The sequence below is a fragment of the Betta splendens genome, chromosome 4 (assembly GCF_900634795.4).
Source record: "Betta splendens chromosome 4, fBetSpl5.4, whole genome shotgun sequence".
Taxonomy (NCBI): domain Eukaryota; kingdom Metazoa; phylum Chordata; class Actinopteri; order Anabantiformes; family Osphronemidae; genus Betta; species Betta splendens.
Window position 1 is genome coordinate 32679792 of NC_040884.2, and position 22350 is coordinate 32702141.

At 43.5% G+C, this 22350-nt stretch overlaps 1 protein-coding gene across 7 annotated transcripts in view; it reads right to left on the reverse strand.

The window, feature by feature from the left end:
* LOC114853122 (inactive N-acetylated-alpha-linked acidic dipeptidase-like protein 2) overlaps positions 1 to 22350 on the reverse strand; it is a 539927-nt gene that overhangs the window by 363965 nt on the left and 153612 nt on the right. The window contains exons 1-2 of one of the 7 annotated variants that reach the window (XM_055508327.1): positions 8459 to 12375; positions 8240 to 8347 (exon numbers count right to left, since the gene is read on the reverse strand). The exons of 5 other annotated variants lie outside the window; for them this stretch is intronic. The gene's annotated coding sequence lies outside the window, so the exon portion shown is untranslated. Of the gene's footprint in view, positions 1 to 8239; positions 12376 to 22350 lie in introns of those variants that run through there. One more of the 7 variants, XM_055508326.1, reaches the window with a different exon arrangement.

Here is a 22350-nt window from a genome sequence, read left to right on the forward strand (position 1 = left end):
CAGTCCACGCAGCCAACTGAACGGAAATGTCAAAGTTGGAGTGGAAAGCATGGAAAGGCATTTCGCCAGAGGTTTGGTGAATGCATATTTTATATCACCATCCAGCTGTAGTCAATTATTGGATAGATTATATTTAAAAGAATATAAACAAACAACATGGAGGCTCGCTGGAAAAGCTATTTCCACGGTGGTCTTTAAAGGCCTGAAATCATCGCACACACAACCTTGTTTCCTCACTGATGCAACCGTGTGCAATGGAAAGAAGTTCTGCGAATGCAAAATAGGCCACAAGTTCTGGTTTTGTATCAACCCAATGACAAGAAAAATTCTTCACACACACATTACACATCAACATAAAAAGTACAAGAGCAAGTTCTACACAAAGACACAATGGAGAAATATTACATAATACAGGTGGTTAGTACAGTGGCTCCTGTATTAGGTGGAAAAGCTTATGATTGGTCAACTCAACGATCCTTTACTGTGTGAAGTTCTCACCCAGTGCACCCTGAGAAGGAATCACAACTGATAATCTTTAAGTAGCGCCAGCAATCAGCCAGTGATCCTCTAATCACCTCCTGTAACTTTGCATGCTAACCATCTTCATCCAGTCTAAATTGATCAAATCTTAAATTCTTGTCTTTTTGTATGTGTAGCAGCTCATTCTGAAACCTTTTCTTTTGGGTTATCGGGGTAATAATTTAAACACAGCACCCAAGTTTTGACTGATAAATATCTCTGCAGCAATTACTTGTAGTTTTACTTCAAGGTCAGTAGTTATAATAGCATTGAGGTCTGAGTATTGCACAGTGTATCGTAACATTTACATCTTTGCATATTCATTCATGCAATCGAGAAAACGAAGAAACAACAAAACATTAAACCAGCTTTTTTCAGGATAACCAACGTCATGCGTTCAGGCCCTGCAGTGGTGGTAGCCTTTCCTGTTCCAGCGTTGCATCACACTGTAATCCTCTGGTGCTCAGACTGGACTGTGGAGTAGCCAGCAGACACACTGAAACCAACTGGGATTGAAGGGAGGGTTCAAAGCTTTCTCACTTTTTGGAAAAAGACATGATATTTAATTGGGCTTCCTAGTGTCTCGGGCCTGTGTTTGCATTTCTCTTCAGGCGAGTACCACCCTGTTCCTTCACATGGGCCACTTCTGGCCTCTCAAACCTCACCACTATTTCCTACAGTACATTTGCTGCATCATGAACTTTTCATTAGGCTTCATACAACAATTCTCAAGGACACGTTCATTTACCAGGTCTAGAGAGTGTGAGCTGCTCCTACTGAGCTTGCCTGCAGCACAGACAGACAGACAGACAGACAGACAGACAGACAGACAGACAGACAGACAGACAGACAGACAGACAGACAGACAATTAGATGGGTAGAGGATGTCTAAACTTAGCATCGTGCTCTATCGAGAGACACTGTTGTCAAACACTAAAAAATCCTGCGACCGTCTAGCTGTTTAGCATCAGTCAAACACAATGTCCTTAAGAGTGTTTGTCTGAAAACACCCCTGTCCCCGAGGATAATGGACTCACCAATAGGCTACTTTACAGTACAGGCTTCCTACTAGAGACTCCCTGGCAATCAGTGCATGATCAGAGTTCAAGAAGACACAAAGAGGCTTTTGATTCCATTAATTGCTTTCAGCTCTCAGAAGTACACTTCTCTTGTTGGAAGTTTCCAATTTAGATGTTTAATTTTTTTTCCCACCTTTGTTCTCTGCAGAGCCTTCCTGTTCAGCACTGTAAATTGCAAGCATTAATCATTTCAGCGTCATTATAAGCATTTTAAAGGTGTAAACCAAAACAAATAGTTTTTCATTTGGACCACACTTAATTAGAGCATTTCCTTGTAATTTGCTTCCTTGAAGCATTTAAACAATTAATAGTGAATTGGTAACCTATCTGTTCCCACTGTACATGTTATTAAATCCATAATGAAGAATCACCTCAAACCCACGTTGTGTACAGGCTAAGCAATACGCTAGACGCCAGTTAATTTGACATGATAAATTAGATACAGGCTTGAGAAATCCAATACTTCTCTCTCTCTTAATACTTATGTACAGGAAAGTCTAATTTCCTGAGGGGATTCATGCTTTTTTGATTGACCTCTAAAGCTACACGTTTTGTCTTTTTAAAGGGAGTGACACACTTCAGAGCTTCAGTAGGTTTGTTTATACTGTATGTAAAAAAAACTTTCCAGCTGTGTAAATATTTCACTAAAAACTTAAAAATACTGATACTGAGATGTTACCTAATCGTTTGAGGGTGGTGGGTTCACCACGATTATAATAATGAGTACAAACAATGTAAGTGTGCACAAGTCCACATTTATCATAGACACTCTTTAACAGACTCTTTTATACATTTAATCTTTTATTATATAAAAACTATGTCACAGCCTCTAAATAGTACGTGTTGCCCCCTGCACTTTCTGAATAGTAAAACTACTGCCAATAATGTCATATTCTCTGTATAACTGAGAGTTTGATTTTCAAGAAGGCCCCAAGATAATAGGTCTGGTGTACCTCATATCAGACACAGGGCTCATCCACGCCCCTCACTTGAATTAGGATTTATCATATGTATGCAAATGTTTCGGTCCAAAACACACAGTATATACACATCTGGTCCGAAAAGTGTTCTTCTCCAACTCCTTTGCGAAAAACATTTTTCCTCCATTTCTATGCGCCACACCTTGCTAAATCTGAAACCAAAACTTAGCCTTGGGAGGCCGTAAGCCTTACACTCCATTTCAGCCCAAGCAAGTGGAAAAGGCTCAAGTATGCCGTTTCCAGGGTTACCACTAGCCAATGATGTTCAAGTTCCTGAGAGGCACCCCTCCCCCACTCTTCGGCTTCTGGCATTAACCCAGTAAATGCTGAATGAAAACAAACCCTGTGTTGCGAAGAGCATGCAGACATGCGACGAGGGGCTCAGGGGGCTCAGACAGCCGTCACCAGTCAGGTCAGAGGCCAGAAAGTGAAGCCTGCTTTTTCCTGCCTATGAATTATTGTCCCAGATTGTTACGTAATATAGCATTATTGGGTCATTCTACTGCCTGCAAGCTTCCATTTGAGCCCTACCTTTTGAGTCACAGGGCCTAAAATATTATACTTTTAGAAGAAATAAGTCCTATATATTGTTTTTTAATGCTATTTGATTTATTTATTCATATGTAAATGCATTTGGATCATTATTTGGATCCCTTTTGTCTGTAATATACACCTATTTATAAAGGAAAAATCCAGATTATTTCTTTCTGTGTTCTATACTGTATATCTAGTTACCATTTAGATCTACAGGTAATCTGAGTGTGTTACCCTCCAAAGAGCCCAAGCTTTTATATATACTCCAAATGGTTGAACAGCTTTCATTTGAATTAGGTATGTTTTCCAGGCATCTGACCTGAGAATGCCCAGAAACAACAACAACAAGGGTTGAGGGATGTGGTTACTGTGTTCATACTCCTACGTGGTGCTGCCTAGCTGAAGCCTCAGGAGAAACTGGATTAAGCTCATCTTACAAAATGGTGGCCTACTGTAATGAACTATTAATTATTAAGGATCCAAATGCTCAAACCCAGCAACACCAGCAAATGTTTTAAAACCAGAAAATCAAAGTACAACAATAAGTCAAAATCACTGCCTAAGGCAAAAACTGAAGAAACAACACAGAACTAAAACTCACTGCATACTGTAGGCATGGAGAGAATTAGAGAAAATAAACACAAAGCGTTGCAGAGAGTGGAATGAGTATGAATTTATTATTTCATCAAACAGACAAGGAGCAAAACATCAGAGCTAACGTGGTCAGAGCTGGGACCAAGGTAGGTTGTGGAACGACGCCAAAACAGGAAATGATGGGATGTTTTGTTTTGTAACTGTGAATAACCGCTACAGTATACGCAGCTCATGGAACTGAAGATGTCTAACAGACATGCAAACCTTGTCTTATGTGATCAGATGGAAGCACCAGAGTGTCCTTTGTCTGGTACTCAGTTCCCCATTGCTGCTACAATGTCATTAGCTTTCCTTCAAGGCCTCTGTGCAGTCAGAGAAGCCGTGGCAGATGACTGCAGGTGCCCTATCAGCAGGTCGTAAGCAGGAGCCCTGCAAGAACCCAGTGTCTGTGACGCCAAAGCACGAGGAACACAGTTGGCTGCCTTCTGTGTCTACACTCTGTGACCACTCACCAACTGGTGCGATGCTGAGAGGAAGAGATATGGAGTGTGTGTGCTCAAACACATGTGTGCGTGGCACAGAACGGAGTAGATTGTGCGTGACCGTTTGCCTGCAGAGCAAAGCTCAGATTAAAAATGAGTGGACCACTGCCACCAAACCACCAACGCAGCAAAACAAACAGGCACATGCAGATTCCAAGAAACGCTATTAAAACATAATCCTTTCTTGTACTTGTCTCATTTCCTGTTTGCGTGGAAAATTGCAATGTCAGAAATGGCCCAAACATGCTGTGGATGAGCCCTAATAGGACAGATCTGGTCACTACGCTGCCAAATCAGCCCGAGGGTGAATCAAGAGGAGAGAGAGAGAGCGAGAGAGAGAGTAAGTAGAGATATATGCAATGAAAGCAGAGTCTCACAAACCACGGTCTCACTGTGTGACTAAACCTAACATGGTTTTGTTCTGTGTGCACTGTGTGCAAGATCATGTGTGGGCATTCTCAGTGTGTGTGTGTGTGTGTGTGTGTGTGAGAGAGAGAGAGAGAGAGAGAGAGAGAAAGAGAAAACAAGAGAGCCACCGAAGAACCCATTTCTCTCATTTGTCATGATTTTATTGATCTCATGAGCTGCATAAGTCAGTTCTTCTGCTAACCTTATTTTCAAATTCATGAGTGATACATTCCAGAAACACTACAAGATAATGATAAAAAAGATTTTTCTTGCTCTGTATTTCTTCATTTACCTTTTCTCGCCTATTATTTCCTGCACCTTTTTCCTTCTCTGCGACCATGCTGCAATTCAAGCTGTGCGCTTACTCCTTTTTTACAAGGAGAGAAATGTGCTTGTATTATCAGTAAAGTACTGTACAAGAAGGTGCCAGAAGGTTATTACTGTAGGACCTACAATACCATGGAATAGCTAATGATTTAGCAACAGTAGTCACACAGGAGCCTGAGGTTTGATTCCAGACTGAGAGGTCGTGTTCTTTATTCATAATCATTCTAAAAAAGTAATAAGACCTAGACACATGTAGAGAGCTGTCAGCACCCGTCTGTTAAAGAAAAAAGAACCCACAATGGTTACAGACAGAGGTACTGATTAAAATGTACTAAAAATTAATTAAATCATTAAAACCACACATGGCTTCTCATCTGTGCTTCAACACGAATTGTAATGAAACAAAATTCAACTTACCTCAACTGAATATTTCAGGCCATCAATAGACTCTGTAACAGTCAGTGGAACTTCACCTGTCAATACCTGTTGACAGGTGAAATCCCAACTTCTTTCAACTGCTATCCAGATGTTCAACAGGATTTGGATCAGGGCTCAGTTTGTTTGGTTCTTAACCATGTTTGGGTGTTTTGGATCATACTGTAAGCCTGCGGCTGAGACCAAGCTTCCTAAGACTGGGCAGCACATCTGACTCCAGAACCCCTACACAGATTGGAGACACCATGTGCCAGATGCAGCAAAGCAGTGAGTCAGCTCGTCCCCACCTCTAAACAAGTGAAAGCCATAACATCATTTACATCAGCCCTGAGGCTGATTTTTCAGTACTCATGGTCTGAATTAACTCATTAGCGGTAAATAATTAGAAATGTGAGATACGTTATGAATGTACAATCAAAATTTATAAAAAAAAACTCATAAAACCGAATTATCTGAGAGGATATGACTACATGGAAAAGAGAAGCTGGAAGTGGATGCAGCATCATGGGTACAAACAAATCAATCAGTTGTAGGAGTGGCTGCTTTTCCTTTGTCTTTGCATGCATAAACTGACCTCTGACTAAGAGACAAGATTGTGCTTTATTACTTTATAATAGTGTTTTTTGCTGCAAAATCCCAAATCAGTTATTTTTTGGATGACATAATACCTAGGAATAGTAGCATCTGTATGTAAACAAAGTAAATTTATTAATCAGCTGCTGTTTGCTACTTGTTGTGATGTGTCCCTGTGGGCTTTCAGACTTTTATAGAAGCAGAAGACAGATGACTTTGAGGGTTGGCATGGATCCATCTACTCCAGCGTGACTAAATCACTTTGTCCCGTCAGTTTGATGATGGCACGCAGAGAGCCCATAATGTGGCCATATGGCTGCTCTCCATGACGGAGATGCACGCTGTACTTTGGTTTTAACATCTACAGTGCATATGCTCACTTTTATGTATTTGGGAAAGTTGTTTACTTCAGTGCAGTGTTCATATTCTTCCTGTTCCATGCACAGTACCTTTATTATGATACCAATACGAACTGTAATACTGTAATACTTACAAAAGAAAGATCCATAAAGAGCCATATGATAAATCACGAATGAACTGTACAGAGCCTGAGTTGAACCTGGCTGTCGTGTGACAAAAGAGCAAATCCTTGTGGACAAACACTCTTTTCTGTTTCCTGCCCTACTGACTGACCCGCTGCCACGTGTTGAGAGAAGGTACTCCATGAAAATGAACAAATCGTTCACTAAGAGGACTTGTTCCTCCCGAGTCATATAAAAGATTAGTTCATATTGAACGAATCGTTCACGATAGACACATTACTACTAGGAGGCATTACATAACAGCAATGCCAAGTGGTTGGTGGACTTGAGAGAAGACCACAGCAACCTTCCTGAAGAGATCCAGTAACCATCACAATGGCAGACATCCAAGAGAAAGTCTCAGGTACGAAGAACTGGATGGCACCAGGCCCCGATACATGATCCATGCCTACTGGTTGAAGAAGCTAACCTCACTCCATGAGCACCTGGAGGCACAAATGAACAAGCTACTAATGGATGGAACTAACCCTGACTGGTTAACGGAAGGCCGAACAGTCCTGGTTCTGAATGACCCCCCAGAAGGGAGCAATTCCATCTAACTACTGTCCAATAACCTGCCTCTGCACAACATGGAAGCTCCTGTCAGGCATTATTACAGTCAAGATGAGCAGGCACATGGATCAACACAGTGCCCAGAAAGGAATTAGTAGTAACACCAGCGGAGCAAAACACCAGCTACTGATAGACAAAGCAGGCACCCGAGAATGTACTGTAAGACCAGACATAAAAACCTAAGCACCGGGATTGACTACAAGAAAGCCTATGTAGGGACCAGGTCTTGTTTCTGATTGGTCACAAGTCAGTCTAACTTTCGTTAGAATTTAGATAGAAACCTGAAACAGATTCTGTGTTAAAACTGTGTTTAAATGCTTGGTGAACTAAATCCGCAAGGATCTCTAACTCAACTAGCTGTTGTGTTTCATGTTAATGTCGCTGTCCTTTCTATTAATGTTGTCTTTTTGTTTGTTTGTGATTTGCACTTCAGGGCCACCATAAAACAGGACTCTACAGGACTCTACATATACAGTCTAGACATCGGAAAGTCATTCAGACTGGTCATGAGCTCCATGAATACACCAGGAAGATGGCACCAACAGATGACATGCTCAGTGAATACCGCAGGCAACAGAAGGAAGAGGAGGAACCCTCTCACCAGAAAGAAGAAGTGGCTGATACTGACAAGTCCTACCAGTGGCTGGACAAAGCTGGACTGAAAGACAGCACGGAGGCACTAATCCTAGCAGCACAGGAGCAGGTTCTGAGTACTACTGTAGATGAATAGAGGCTGGGATCTACCACACCAGGCAGGACCCCAGGTGGACTGTAGGCTGTGCAAAGAATCCAAGCACATAACAGCAGGATGCAAGATGCTAAAATGGAACAACATAACCAAGTGACCGGCATAGTGTACAGGAACATCTGTGCTGAGTACAGGCTGGAAGTCCCAAGTCTAAATGGGACACACCTCCAAAGGTGGTTGAGAGTGACAGAGCTAAGATCCCGTGGAACTTCCACATACAGACTGACAAACTGTTAATGGCCAACCAACCTGACATCGTGGTTGACAAACAAGAGAACAAGGCTGTAGTGATGTAGTGATGTAGTGTAGTTAGCAATCCTAGGTGATAGTAACAACATCAGGAAGAAGGAGCACGAAAAGATCGAAAAGTACCAACGGCTATATATAATATATACGATATTCTCACCCCACGCGGGTGGTCTCATCCACTTTCCAAGCTCGGTTCCTCTACCAGAGGCCAGCCAAGCTTGAGGGTTCTGCGCAGTATCCTTGCTGTTCCTAGGACTGCACTTTTCTGGAATGAGATGTCGGATGTTATTCCAGGGATCTGTTGTAGCCACTCCTCCAGTTTGGGGGTCACTGCCCCCAGTGCTCCAATCACCACAGGCACCACTGTGGCCTTCACCTTCCAAGCCTTCTCCAGTTCTTCTCTGAGCCCTTGGTATTTCTCTAGTTTCTCATGCTCCTTTTTCCTGATGTTGCCATCGCTTGGTATTGCCACATCCACCACTACGGCTTTCCTCTGCTCTTTGTCCACCACCACAATGTCTGTTTGGTTCGCCATTACCATTCTGTCTGTCTGTATCTGGAAGTCCCACAGGATCTTGGCTCGCTCGTTCTCTACCACCTTGGGAGGTGTTTCCCACTTTGACCTTGGGGTTTCCAGTCCATACTCTGCGCAGATGTTCCTGTATACTATGCCAGCCACTTGGTTATGGCGTTCCATGTATGCTTTGCCTGCCAGCATCTTACACCCTGCAGTTATGTGCTGGACTGTCTCAGGGGCCTCTTTGCACAGTCTACACCTTGGGTCTTGTCTGGTGTGGTAGATCTGGGCCTCTATGGCTCTGGTGCTCAGGGCCTGCTCCTGTGCAGCCAGGATGAGTGCCTCTGTGCTGTCCTTCAGCCCAGCCCTTTCAAGCCATTTGTTGAGATCAGCCACTTCAGTTATGTTGCAGTGGTACATCCTGTGTAGGATTTGTCCTCCCATGATGGTCCCTCCTCCAGCATCTCATCCTCTGTTCTCCACTGCCTGAGACATTCACTCAGCACGTCATCTGTCGGAGCCTTATCCTTGATGTACTTATGGATCTTGGATGTTTAATCCTGGATAGTGGCTCTCACGCTCACTAGTCCTCGGCCTCCTTCCTTGCGGCTAGCGTATAGTCTCAGGGTACTGGATTCGGGGTGGAACACTCCATGCATGGTGAGGAGCTTCCGTGTCTTAACATCTGTGGTCTGTATCTCTTCCTTTGGCGTCCTTATTATTCCTGCAGGGTATCTGATCACTGGCAGGGCGTAGCTGTTTATTGCCCGGGATTTGTTCTTGCCATTGAGCTGACTTCTTAGGACTTGCCTTACTCGTTGGAGGTATTTGGCTGTTGCTCCTTTCCTTGTTGCCTGTTCAAGGTTGCCGTTCGCCTGTGGTATTCCAAGGTACTTGTAATTGTCCTCAATGTCTGCTATTGTTCCTTCTGGGAGTGAGACCCCTTCTGTGTGGATAACCTTGCCTCTCTTTGTCACCATCCTCACACATTTCTCGAGTCTGATTGACATCCCAATGTCCTTGGGATCCTGGTGGTGTGGATCAGTGAGTCGATGTCTCGCTCACTCTTGGCGTAGAGCTTGATGTCATCCATGTAGAGGAGGTGACTTATGGTGGCCCTGTTCCGGAGTCGGTATCCATAGCCAGTCTTGTTTATTATTTGGCTGAGAGGGGTTCGGACCTATGCAGAACAGCAGTGGGGACAGTGCATCTCCTTGGTATATTCCACATCTGATGGATATATTGGCAAGTGGCTTCCCATTGGCTTTAAGGGTGGTTCTCTACAACCTCATTGAGTTTGCAATGAAGGCCCTTAGAGTTCTATTGATGTTGTACAGCTCCAAGCATTCAGTGATCCATGTGTGTGGCATTGAGTCATAGGCTTTCTTGTAGTCGATCCAGGCTGTGCACAGGTTGGTGTATCGCACCAGTCTTGGGCGACTGTTCTGTCTACCAGGAGTTGGTGTTTGGCTCCTCTGGTATCCTTACCAATGCCCTTCTGTGCTTCGCTCATGTATTGACCCATGTGTCCACTTATCTTTGCTGCGATGATGCCTGACATGAGCTTCCATGTTGTGGAGAGACAGGTTATTGGCCGGTAGTTGGATGGGACTGTACCCTTTGAGGGATCCTTCATTATCAGGATCGTGCGCCCTTCAGTTGGGCATCTGGCTGTACCTTGGGCATCGGTCTTTTCATTGCACCTCTCTGTGCCTCTGTCATTTGGCTCACTTCCCTCCGAGCTGCCTTGATTTTTGCCTCCAACCTTTGTTTCCATGGTGGGTATTGTTTCTCATGGCTCCCATGGTTGCTCTTAATAGCCAAGCACCTCTAGGATCACTGATGCTGAAGCGTATATCAGCTCATTGGTTTCTGTGACTGTTGTGGTAGGGATCGCTCTGAATGCTGCATTCACGTCTTCCATGAGACTTTCTGCTGGTACTTCACTTAGCCGTTGTAGTGGGGTTCGGGGTTGCCTGTTTAATCTCGCCATGATCTTATCTTTCACGTCAGTCGCTGCCTCGCTCAGCGTATCTGTGCTTATTGGGGCTTCGTACCCAATTTCCGGTTGGGAAGATGGTGAAACCTCCCCTCTGACCTGGCGTCCTGGCTCCCCCTTGCCGTAGCATTTGTGTTGTATCTCGTCAATGCTTCCCCGTCAGCCTTGAATGTGGGTTTCTCCGTTCCCATTCACCACACATTCTTTGCATGTTATCCCTCTGACTAGGGTTACTTGAGTAGTAGCATTCCAACAGAGCCTTGTTCTCGCATCTTAGCCATTTCTTTCTTGTTCCAGTAGCCCACTTCTCGTCAAGGTGCACCTGACGCAGACCTTGTTAGACGACGGGCGACGTCTGAGCCGGTATCTCATGTGGTTCCTTGTCTCTCTGTAGGCGGTAGCTTGAAGGGTCTTTCCCAAGGACCCACAGTGGTGAGAGGGAGGCGCGATGCTGTGAGAGAACGCGAGACTCTGCCAGAACAGCACGAGAAATTCAACAAGGCGCAAACGCCGGTAGTAAACAACAGCGCGAAAAACTATCCGCCAATTTAAATAAATAAACAACTATTTCATTCTATGGAAAACAATCAACCATCTTACCATTCTGGATAACACCGAAGAAAGTTTCGAGTACATCGACGAGTGCTTTGAGCATCTGGTAATGGGGAAAAAGGACACGGCTTCAAACAAGAGATCCCGTCTGTCTGACTCACCTGAGTCACCTGGAGCTAGCTCGGCAGACAAAAACATCACGAACATCCTGAAGTCCATAGAGAAAAAAAATATCAAGCTTTGACGCGCGTCTGGTGCTAGTGGAACTCCTCCACAAAGATTTTATGGCCCTCCGCTACTCCCTGGAATTTAGCCAGCAGCAGGTGGTTTCTCTCGCCATCGAGAACGAGGCCCTGAAGGGAACGGTGCAGTCCCTGACGGAGGATGTGGCTCAGCTAGCGGCCAAAAAATAAAAAATAAAAGAAGGCATCATCGATCTGCAGGCCCGCAGCATGAGGGACAACCTTTTTTTTCGGGGATTCCAGAACAGGCGGAGGAAAACGCGGAAACCACCATTAAAAACTTCCTTAAACAACAGATGAAGATTCCAGTGGAAGTTGTCGACAAGATGGCGTTTCACCGTTCCCACTGACTCGGAGGAAGACGATCGGATGGCCAGCGCCCTCGACTTATCGTTGCCAAGTTTCATGACTTTAAGCAGAAGGAACTGGTTAAGAGCCGGGGCAGACAGCTGAAGGGAACCGACTACAGCGTCAACGACCAGTTCCCCAAGGAGATCCTCGACCGCCGCCGCCGACTGTTCCCCATCCGTAAGAGGTTCATGGCAGAAGGCTGCAGGGCTGTCATCAGCGTCGACAAACTGTACGTCAACGGAGAGCTCTACCAGGACCGGGAAGCAACTCCATGGCTGTACTAGCAGGTGGTATGTAAAAAAATGGTTTAATATAAAAGGTTTGTTAAAAAATAATAGATGCAATGCAACTATGTGTTATAACTTTATGCTGGGAAAACTTTGAACATGCTAACAAATGTGGTAAATTTTTAGCAACCAATTAAAAAATAATAAAGAGAAACAAATCATCCATTCAATAACTAATAAGAAAGGGAATATTACTCGTGATCCCCATGAAAGAAATGATACCTTTAAAAACTTTTACCAAGAGTTATATACGTCCCAAATAGATCCATCCACCTCAGCCATAGAGGAGTTTCTGAATAAACTAGAACTGCCAAAGCTAAATGAAGAACAATCCACAACTCTAGACTCATTGTTATCTTTGGCAGAACTACATGAAGCTCTGCAGGAGATGCCCAGTAAAAAAGCTTCAGGACCAGATGGATTCCCAACTGAATTTTATAAGGAGTTCTGGTCCATGCTGGCACCCAGCTTTTACAAAATGGTAGTTGAAATTAAACAGCAGCATTTATTACCCACAAATATGAATTCTGCCTTCATAAGCCTGCTCCAAAAACCAGCAAAAGACCCTACACTTCCATCAAGTTATCGATCAATTTCACTAATAAATGTAGATCTAAAAATAGTGTGTAAAGCACTTGCTAGAAGATTAGAAAAAATCACTCCATTTATAATTCACTCTGATCAAACAGGCTTCATTAAAGGTAGACAGTCAACAAACAATATGAACAGATTAAACAACTAAATTGATTATGTCACCTCCCATAAACTAGAGTCAGCCATCGTCTCCTTAGATGCAGAAAAAGCTTTCGATAGAGTAAACTGAAAGTTTCTTTTAGCCACTTTGCACAAATTTGGCATTGGGAAATCATTGATAGACTGGATCCAAATATTATACAGCTCAGCAAACGCCGCAGTCAGAACAAAGAACCAGATCTCACCAAGGTTTAATCTGCATAGAGGGACAAGACAGGGCTGCCCACTTTCCCCATCACTATTTGCAATATTTATTGAACCTCTAGCCGCAGCAATAAGACAGCATGAAGGAATTACTGGAATATCGACCAAATCAGTAAATCATAAAATAAGTTTATATGCTGACGATGTGTTACTGTTTCTCCTGGAGCCACAGACGTCTCTTCCTACAACTATCAGCCTCATAGATGAATTCTCAGGACTTTCAGAATACTCTATTAACTGGACCAAATCTATAGTGCTACCACTTAACCTTAAGGTGACTAACATCTCCTTTACCACACTCCATTCAGGGAACATTAAATACTTGGGCATTGAATTGTCGTCTAGGCTATCAGAGGGACCGGGGCTACCGGGAAGTGGTTCCGACCCTCCCAAGGGGGCTGCTCTGCAGTTTTAATTGCATTAGTCATACACACTCGTCCAGGAATCTGGGGGCTCCTTCCCGGGGGGCCAGTGGACGGAGCCTTCCTATTGATGGCTCTGTCTGCTGGACCCCTCGGAGAATTGGCAATCTCCCAAAGTTCCTCATATTTAGCCACATACACATACATTTAGGGCCGGGAGTGGGCTCTTTCACTGGGGCCAGGGGCTTAGGCCAGTTGTGGCCTCGCCCACTGGCCCTGGTGGAGAGATCACCACCCAGTTTTAACTGCAAAAAGACATTTAGGGTGAGGGGGGGCACTGTCCGGGGGACACACCGTCAGCCAGCGGTCGTGCTCCTGGAGGTGTCACCCACCTTCAGTGCACTTTAGTTCCACACACTCACGTCCAAGCTGGGTTGCAGGGTTCTGGGGTACCTTCTCCGCTGCCCTCTGCCTCCTCCGGGTTGGGGGAGTTGGGCGGGGCTCGGGAGGAGCTGCGGTCCCTGCCTGGGGCCACATGAACAGCAGGCCGGAGACCTACCGCCCCCACGTTGATCGTCTGCCTGGGTGGTCTCTTTTCTGCTGACCCCCACCAATTGCTGGCCTTGTGCTGCAGGCCAGTGGGGTGCCAGGGGATGAGGTCGGGCCGATCGGGTCGCTCCCGCTCTCTGCTCGTGTAGGGGTGGTGGACTGGGGGCGGGCCCCACTCTGGGCGCGGGGGCATCTCCTACTGGCTCCCTACGGACCGTGGGTCCACTCTGACCTCGGGTGCTGTCTCTGTTGCTGCTGCAGCTCTGCCTGGGGGGCTCTGTGTGGGCGGCTTGGGTCGCAACACCTGCCCTCCTGGAACTGAAGGTGTGTGGGCTCCCTGGCTGCTGGGATTCTTTCCTCTGCTTGCTGGATGGGCGTAGTGGCCGAGCTCCTCACATCACCCTGGCTTCCACAAGTGGCATTGTAAACTTGTAGTGGGACACTCAAAACCTGAGCTGATAAACAGGCTTTCTAAACCCAACTGTAATTATTACTGATACTTATCACTGCCAATATCAATAATGTGTGAATATGGTAATTGTGGTGTTGTATGTCATGGCTATTATTAAGTAGTATGGGATATGTGTAACAATGCATGTGTGTATGTATATGATATATGTATATGTTTGTATTAGTATGTGCACATACCCTAACACTATTATTAGTATTAGTATTAATCTCAAAAGTAAACCACAGTACAACAGTTGTTTAGTTATGAATGTTTCAGCCTAAGGTACATCCCTGCTTATTTATTTTGCACCGATTGTTTGCTTAACAGATTTGCTTGGTTTCAGCAGCTGGTTGCATCCCTGATGCTTGTCATTTAGTAGGTAAGTAAGTGAAGGGTTTATGCATCAAATTCAGTTCATGTTCCCAGTACAAAGAGGTCAGGTTGACTTTTCTGTAGCACACAAATCAGGCACCACATGCCTTCAGTATTTGCCTCTCCAGTACATAAATGTGTTCTGTTCACTCCGCTGTGTGGAATCAATTGACTTACAGTGTTACAGCATCAACAGTATGGCACGCAGGTTATGACATTTTCCTACACTGATTTCCTAAACCTCTCCACTCCTACACATAAATCAAAGGCTTTCATCCAACAGATTTCAGTCATGGCTTAATCACCACACAACCAATGATCCTCATTAGTGGATGGAAAACACCTCCCTCCCTCCCACTTTTACATGTATGGAGTTAATGAACCACATGCACACGCGTCCTCCCTACCTCACTATAAATGAAGCTTCACCCTCTCACCCCCATTCTTCACCTACCACTCCCCGTTTGTGTTTCGTAAACACTCACACATCTAATTTTATTTGAGGCGATGCTGCTCTCACATCAGGAAAATGTTACTCAAAAACACCACGGTTATTCATCATATCAGTGGGAAGACAGTCTACCAATTACCACAAACTAACTGTTGCAGCACAGTGATGTGAGGAAGCTTTGCTGATTGTTTCACGCTGCTAATTAATAGCTCTCAATCTCACTCTTGTCAGATAAAAGCCTGGTTTGTCTGAAAAGCCTTTCAAGATGCTCGAGTATTTATTTTCTCATTCAAAAAACACCTGTTGCATCAGATCAAAATGGAGAGGGTGTGTGTATAATCCTCACTTATTAGAACCCATGTGACCCCACAAATTGTTTTAATATGGTCCATTAGAAACAGCATTTTGATCATCCTTGTTTTATCAAAGCTTTTTCTGTTGTCAGGTTGTGATGTCTAACTTTAATGCTGGACCCAAAGGACTGAATGCTGTAAGTCCAGTCCTCATGTAATATACAGTCAGGACCATAAATATTTGGACAGAGACAAATTTCTTCTAATTTTCTTTCTGTACATTACCACAGTGAATTTTAAATGAAACAACTCAGATGCCATTGAAGTGCAGACTCTCAGCTTTAATTCCATGGGTTGACCAAAAAGATTGCATAAAAATGTGAAAAACTAAAGCATTTATTAAACACAATCCCTTCATTTCATGGGCTCGTAAGTAATTGGACAATTGACTTCCATGCTATTGCATGGGCAGGTGTGGACAATTTCCTTGTTATGTCATTATGAGTGAAGCAGATAAAAGGCCTGGAGTTGATTAGAGGACTCGTGTTTACATTTTGAAGATTTTGCTGTGAACAGACAACATGCGGTCAAAGGAGCTCTCCATGCAGGTGAAACGAGCCATCATTAAGCTGAGAAAACAGAAAAAAAACCATGCGAGAAATTGCTACAGTATTAGGAGTGGCAAAATCAACAGTGTGGTACATCCTGAGAAAGAAAGAAAGCACTGGTGAACTTAGCAACGCAAAAAGACCTGGACGTCCACGGAAGACAACAGTGGTGGATGATCGCAGAATCATTTCCATGGTGAAGAGGAACCCATTCACAACAGCCAACCAAGTGAACAACACTCTCCAGGAGGTAGGTGTATCAATATCCAAGTCTACCATAAAGAGAAGACTGCATGAAAGTAGATACAGAGGGTACACTGCAAGGTGCAAGCCACTCATAAGCCTCAAGAATAGGAAGGCCAGATTGGACTTTGCTAGAAAGCATCTAAAAAAGCCAGCACAGTTCTGGAAAAACATTCTTTGGACAGATGAAACCAAAATCAACCTCTACCAGAATGATGGCAAGAGAAAAGTATGGAGAAGGCGTGGAGAAGCTCATGATCCAAAGCACACTACATCATCAGTAAAACACTGTGGAGGCAGTGTGATGGCCTGGGCGTGCATGGCTGCTAGTGGCACTGGGACACTAGTGTTTATTGATGACGTGACACAGGACAGAAGCAGCCGAATGAATTCTGAGGTGTTCAGAGACATACTGTCTGCGCAGATCCAGGTGAATGCAGTCAAACTGATTGGGCGGCTTTCATAATACAGATGGACAACGACCCAAAACATACAGCCAAAGCAACTCAGGAGTTTATTAAAGCAAAGAAGTGGAATATGCTTGAATGGCCAAGTCAGTCACCTGATCTTAACCCAATTGAGCATGCATTTCACTTGTTGAAGACTAAACTGCAGACAGAAAGGCCCACAAACAAACAGCAACTGAAAGCCGCTGCAGTAAAGGCCTGGCAGAGCATTCAGAAGGAGAAAACCCAGCATCTCGTGATGTCCATGAGTTCAAGACTTCAGGCTGTCATTGCCAACAAAGGGTTTTCAACCAAATATTAGTAATGACCATTTTATTTTCAGTTATTTCATTTGTCCAATTACTTACGAGCCCATGAAATGAAGGGATTGTGTTTAATAAATGCTTTAGTTTTTCACAGTTTTATGCAATCTTTTTGTTCAACCCATGGAATTAAAGCTGAAAGTCTGCACTTCAATGGCATCTGAGTTGTTTCATTTAAAATTCACTGTGGTAATGTACAGAAAGAAAATTAGAAGAAATTTGTCTCTGTCCAAATATTTATGGTCCTGACTGTATATGTTAGGGTTTACTGGGATGTCAGGAACATTCTGACTCTTCTTCTTCTTCATCATCGTATGGGGGGGGGGGGCACCGTGGACATGCTGCTCATCCATCACAGATCCACAAACATGCAGGCAATCACTCTCACTTATGGGAAAGTCTCCACTTAAGCTGACTGCATGTCTTTGGACTGTGGGAGGAAACTAGGTAACCTGAAGCAAACCCATGTGGACTTGCAGGAACATGCCACAGAGTCAGGTCCTATTAGATGCGAGGCAGAGGTTTTACCTTATCGCCATTCATGCCGTGAGTAAAATGTTCCCAGTAACCTCTCTGTTTCTGCTTTCAGTTTCTATCCTGTTTCAGTACTTGAACAGCTTAGTTCAAGTACTGAAACAGTTGTGTCAGTACAAGAAATGTTTTTGCAAGATGACCTGTCAGAAGATTGGTAATTTCTGCAGTCATTAGTTATCATGGTTTCTCATTTTACATTTTACAGGTTTCACAGTAGTGTGATAATAAAGGAGGAGCAGTCCTTAAATCTTGCGCTCTTCACCAGCTTGGTTCATACTACAATCACCAGGCCTGTTAGCAACTCGTATTTATTCATCTCAACTTAACTCTACTGGACTTAATTCATTACACCACACAGATAACTCAGCTCTGGAAAACGCAGAGTCAGCAGCTCACACACACACACACACACACACACACACACACACACACACACACACACACACACACACACACACACACACACACACAGATAAAGCATCAGTCTTGTTTCTCCCTGATACAACATATAAAGGCTGTTGTCTGCACCAGTTCAGTGTTCACTTTGAGTTCAGTCACGGTCTGTGCTCTTTATGTTTTCTACCAGAGAAGTCTGCTTTACTTAAATAAAGTGGAGAAAAAGGTATCAAAGGTACATAATGTACAGCAGTATGGAGGCAAATTCTAATCATCTTCAGCAACATTAACATTTGAATTTGCTACTTCCTGTTTGTTAAACCTACACCAGGCTTTTACAAAATATATGCCGTAAAGGTTCCACAGAAACAGAACTCCTCTAGAGGCAGGAATAGTCTGACCAGGTAGAACCGCACTGACCAAGAGGTGGTAGTCTGACTAGAATGAGTAAGCAAAGCAGAACGACTTGAGAGACACTCTGACTGCAGGTTCGCAGGTGTGTCAGAGCCTCAGGGAGTCACCTTCTCCAGTCACCAGCACATCACATACAACAACCTTAGAATTGCTTTAATACAGGTGGCTCCATAATCATGAAACCCAGTTTTATGACGTTTTATTTTCCAATTGTCTGTTTTTGTGGTTACTTTCACTTGTTGTCATTTAGTAAATCAACCTGTGATTTGTCCCTCAAGGACAGCATGAGCTGAAAATGAGGCTGATAACGTAAGACTGTCTGGTGTGTTCATGGCACATTCTGTTTGTGTTACTAACAACCAAACTGTCTGTCAAAAACACAGCATTTATTGTGACCAAAAACTCTCAAACAAAGATAGTAAACCACAACCAATGTCATATCGAAACTGAATGAAGCTAAATGTAGAGCTGCTGTACCAAGTGAGGAAAAACTAAATTAAAGAAAACAAATGCTTTCAAAGATGAGCCAACTACAGGGGAGACGTTGAAAGTGTTCATGTCCTGGGTGAAAGGGGTCGGCTACAATCCTGGCTGCTCGTCTCCAGGTCCTGCAGATGTGCAGCTCCTGGAGAGACGGGAGGTGGCAACCAATCACGTGAGTGGATGACACGCTGCAGCTTGGCTTTGTCTCTGGCTGACTGTGATGGAGGACGTGTGGATGGATTTAATGATGGCAGTGTAGAAGTTCACCAACATCTTCACAGGGAGGTGGAACTTTTTTCTGCATGAAGAAGCAGTAGTGATGTAGGACATCACAATGTTTGTGTACTCGTCCAAGCTGTTGGTGGCAGACCTGAAAACGTCCCAGTTTGTGCAGTCCAGAGACTCCTGAAGTTCCCTCACATCTTCACTGGTCCACTTCTTACAGGTCCTCACAACCGGCTTGCAGAGCTTTAATTTCTGCCTGTAGGGCCGGACAGGCCCAGTTGAGGTCAGTCATCATAAGCATCGCTGATGGTGGTGTAGCAGCGTATGGGGCACCTATAACTAGTTTTCTCACATTCAACATAACATAACATAACATAACATTTAACATTTACATTTAACAGGACAGGGAACATGACAGGAACAGGGACATGGAACATTAACGGGAAGATTGAACATGGACAGGAAAGGTAACAGTACAAACAGGGACAGGACATTACATTACATTTAAATTTACATTTAACATTTACATTAACATTTAACGTTAAGATTAACATTTACATTTACATTAACATTTACATTTACATTTACATTTACATTTAACATTTACATTTAACATTTAACGTTAAGATTTAACATTTACATTTAACGTTTAACATTTAACATTTAACATTTACATTTAACATTTAACATTTACATCTAGAGAGATGTGAGAAAACTAGTTATAGGTGCTTCTTTTTACATTCGGCACCCCACAGCAGCGGTCCTGTACCTTTCCCTCTCTGGTCGGACATTTAATGAACTGTTTGTATTTGGGGAGTTCAGATCAGAGGTTGGCTTTATTAAAGTCTCCCAGGACGATGACTGGGCAGCGCACACGTTGCCCTGTGGTGGGATGGCAACGCCGACGAGGAAGAATGAGGAGAATTCACGGGGGAGTAGAACTGCTTGCAGTTGATGGTGAAGGTCTCAAGGTCCAGAGAACAAAGTTCAGAAACTTCTTAAACATTGCTGCACCAGCCGCTGTTGATGTAGTAACGTTTGTTTTTGTTGAGCAGCACGGTCAATTTGTCCGTTTTATTGCAAAGTGAGTGCACGTTGGAGAGGAATATTCCGGCCAGCGCAGTGCGTAATCCGCGCACATCTGAGCTTCTTCTTCTGTAGCACTTCACCTTCTTACATGCCTGCTTGCTCAAATGGCCAGTGAATCCACCGTAGAAGCTGGGTTGTTGGGAAGAAGTCCACGGGGGTTGTAGCTCTGATGTTCATGAGCTCATCTCTAAAACTGTGGCAGGAGACTTAAATTGAATTAAAACATAAAACAAGACAAAGTTGAATGCACCGAAACACAGAGGCAGCCGTCCGTGGCGCCATCTCAATCCACCATCTAGGGATCACTAACAAGTAAGATAAGTACCAGGCCACAACTAAACTACTGAAACAAGTGAATCAGACTAATCAGACCCAGAATAACAAGGGAATCAGCGAGACCAGGCATCCCTTAGAAAGCCATTCAGTCCCAGTGTTTTTTACACAGGTGTTCATAGTTACTGGCCGTGGGTCATGGAGTTTTAGTTAGATGCCACTTTGAACAAGGACTTTTTTAGATAAAACATTAGTAAATGTCTAAAAAGAAGAATCACCATGACCTTTGTTGAACACACCTATAGGTTACGTTACAGTAATTATGTAACACATGCATCCACGGTATTTGGATCTTTCCTATCATTAATCAGTGCTACTTCAGTGAACAGCTGTTATGCTGGTATTCCTTCACAAAATCATACACACATTCACTAATAATAGGTATAATTAAAACAGAGCCAGATCCGTATCTCATTATGTGACACCCTGAGTAGCTGTAACCTGAAGAATGCTGCGCTGTCAGTGGGATTCAGCTAAAAGCAGCCCACAGCTGAGCCAGTGTGATGGGGGATAAACTGGAGGTCAGGCTGATGGGGACAATCATGACAGGCTTAAGAAGAAGGGGACCCTGATCCACTCTGCAGAGCACTGTGATACACCCACACATTAGACCAGTGGGTCTCTATTGAGTGTTTACTGAAAGTCCAACATGAGTCCAATCTTATTAGAGCAATAACAGTGTTACCTCAAGACAAGGGCAGGAGTTCTGTCACATATAGAGCCAGACAGCAGTGCTCCTACAGGTTCTACAGAAACGTAACTGTTAGTAGCTGTTCCTCCTTCTGGCCTCAAGTTCAGTCGACTACTGCTACACCAAACAAACAGGTCCATATTTGCCACTCATTAAAGATTATTTCTGTTTTTGATGATCTGCACCACTCAGACCTGTGATGACTGTGATGGTGATGATATATTGCCTCATTCCTAAATGATTTTTTGAATCTTTTCTTATGATCTAACTTATTTTTGGTAAAATTTCACACATCACCTAAATCTTTAATTTGATTATAATATATATGTACCTTGGAATAAAAATTGAATTTTACTTATTAACAGTACTAGAAATAAGATGTCTCTATATGGTAGTTACCACAGAAGCCTTTTAAAGCAAGTAACAGCATAAAAACTAGCAGAATAAAAGGTTAACTCCAAAAAATATATATCAATTTCATTTCCTGTGCCGTTGTGTGGTCAACATTATGGAGAATCATTGTACACATTGATTAGAAAACATTTTCTATACTTGGAGTTCACTATTTTGTTGGTTTTCCCAGACTTACCTGCTTTTATGAACAGTACTTCCTCAGATCAATGTGTTACCAATAAAGAGCCATACTGTATGGACTTAGCTTGTCACTCATCATCATCACAGATGACACAGTTGCTAGGCCTTGACTTCATACTGTAGTACTGTAGTCTTCAGGTAATTGAACCAGTTAATACTTTTCTTATAGCTACAACTTCTCCTTGTTTGTGATTGTTTGTGTACAGTAGTCCAACACTAGCTAGAGCTAGAGCCAAACTAATACTGAATTTTTAATTATTACTTTGTATATTAAACATGTCTGTTTTTTCTGTAATAAATGTAGAAGTGTAATACACACAAGTATTGTTCACAACATGTAAGAACCAAGTGTTAATAAAGACAGCTGCTTGTTGCAACTCACCCCTGCACACTTAACTGATGTGACTGACCTGACTGACTGACTGTGTGTGTGTGTGTGTGTGTGTGTGTGTGTGTGTGTGTGTGTGTGTGTGTGTGTGTGTGTGTGTGTGTGTGTGTGTGTGTGT